Source organism: Rutilus rutilus (assembly GCF_951802725.1).
Source record: "Rutilus rutilus genome assembly, chromosome: 5".
Taxonomy (NCBI): domain Eukaryota; kingdom Metazoa; phylum Chordata; class Actinopteri; order Cypriniformes; family Leuciscidae; genus Rutilus; species Rutilus rutilus.
Genome location: NC_140213.1, coordinates 49218882 through 49221381, shown reverse-complemented (window position 1 = coordinate 49221381; position 2500 = coordinate 49218882).

Here is a 2500-nt window from a genome sequence, read left to right as displayed (position 1 = left end):
TCTCTTCTCTTCTCTTGTAAATTTCATCCTTGAAAATCAATCCTCCATCTCTGTCTCCCTTGGCAACAGGTTATAATTCATGGTTACGAGAAGTGGTTGCTAGGTGCGTTGCCAAGATACAGACCCCTCTTCACATGGCAGCTCTGCGGTCAGTCGGTCAAGAGAGAGAGAGAGAGAGGAGAGAGAGAGAGAGAGAGAGAGAGAGAGAGAGGGGGAGAGAGAGAGAGAGAGAGAGAGAGAGAGAGAGAGGGGGGGGGGAGAGAGAGAGAGAGAGAGAGAGAGAGAGAGAGAGGGAGAGAGAGAGAGAGAGAGAGAGATTTAAAGACAGAAGAAGCTTTAATGTAAACGACACTAATGTTCTTCTCTGTGGTTCAGATCTGGATTTGAAACTATGACTTTAATAAAGCAGCCGAAGAGGGAAAACTGCCCGTAAACAACATCCCATAATCACACTGATGCATGCAGACGTTTTTACACTCATTTCACAGAATCATTTCATGATATACATGACGTTTATGTTCAAATGCAAACTCTCGAACATGCAGGAGGAACACAAGGAGGATCAAACGTTCTTCTGCAGTTACTGTATATGCAACTGAAAAGCGAAACTGCAAAAATACAGTTCGCCATATTTATTGGCCTGAACATAGAAGTTACACAAGACAGAATATATGAGTCAGTGAGATTAAAGCCCTATTCGGACGGGATTAACTTTACAAGGGTAGATGGAGCTGTAATTTTACCACAGGACGTCTGTAATATTAATGGCCAATTCTCACGGGATAAGATATATCCCAGTAAAACTAGCAGAAGTGGGAGAGTAACTCGATTTACACACCGCCGTCACTCCTGTCGTCATGTGTGTGTTACGCTGCTTCCTGATATCACGTGCGCAAACACACATAACCTATATTTATATATATAAAACAGTTATGTCCGGTCGAACGATGTATTAATGAACTTCAGACTGGATTGTGTTGGTAATAGGCACTAACGCTAAAAGATGTTTCGTGCCTCTAACGAGTGCTCTGATCTTCTCTCTGATCTGAATGGTGTGTGTGAAACACTAGAGTCTCGAACGCAACTGATGCTTCTTCAAGCGTCTCCATACTTGAAAAACCGCGAAAAACTACTTTTAAACACGAAATGACGGAATATTTACATACATATTTACAGCGGGTGTATTCGCACGGGATTAGCATCACCTGAGGTCATTTCCCTGACATTGCGCCGTAATCTTTACTGACATTGTCCGTGATGATCACTGAGCTGCACATTCAGACGGGACTAAAATCACAGAGGAAAATTCAGCTTTGATCTCAGGAATAAATTACACTTTACTATATATTCACATAGAAAACAGATAATTTACACTGCAATAATATTTTAAAAGTTTTTTGATCAAATAAATGCAGTCTTGGAGAGCAGAAGAGACTTTTGAAAGCATCTCAGACCTCAAAACTTTTGAATGATAGTGTCCATTAGCTTTATTTTATTTTAACATCAAGGATAGGTTAAAATATGTCAGATATTCATGTCGATAAATGGTTTGATAAGACTATAAACATTTCAGCTCATAAAAATCATCAACTCCTGCGTCATTACAGTAACGTCTGATGATGTCACTCAGAGGAATCATAACTTCATATTCTCTCACTCATGTTGTGTAATATTTTAGAGCACAGGTTCAGATGAAAGAAAATAAAAGCACATCTATTATGTATTTTTCCCCTCGAGCAAATTCCCCGTGTTGTTCACAGTGAAGGATCTGATCAGACTGAAATGTCTTGTTTAGGTTTTTGTCCATTTGTGTCAGTCCAGGCTCCGCTCTAATGGAGACTGTCAGCGGATCATGAATTAGGACTGAAAACAATGTTTCATTATCGCTGAACACCGTCCGTCATAAAGCAAATGTGAGGTGGAGGCTGTAAACCAGCGCGCGAGACGGGAAATTGGATTCTGGAAACAGTTTGCAATGCATTTACATCTCTTCACATCAACCTGTCAAACAGCCCGAGGCAAGAAAGAGAGAGAGAGAGAGAGAGAGAGAGAGAGAGAGAGAGAGAGGGAGAGAGAGAGAGGGAGAGAGAGGGCGAGAGAGTCAGAGAGAGAGAGAGAGAGAGAGAGAGAGAGAGCGAGAAGAGAGAGAGAGAGAGAGAGAGAGAGAAAGAGAGGGTGAGAGAGAGGGCGAGAGAGAGAGAGAGAGAGAGAGAGAGAGAGAGAGAGATTGATTTATTGAATTTATTGATTATTTGTGTATGTAATGTCCATTTATGTAATGGCCAATGCTTTGGCAATACTGTACAAGTCATGCCAATAAATTATGGCGTTATTTTGTCACTTACTGGGAGCAGTATGCTAGCTAATGCTAGCTGGAACCATTCACCTCCAGTCTTTGTGCTAAGCTAGGCCAGCGGTGGGTGCGTCAGACAGAGTTACGGCACAGAGATGAGAAGGGTGTGTGTGGACTTCTCTAACTCTGGGGGATACGGGGAATAAG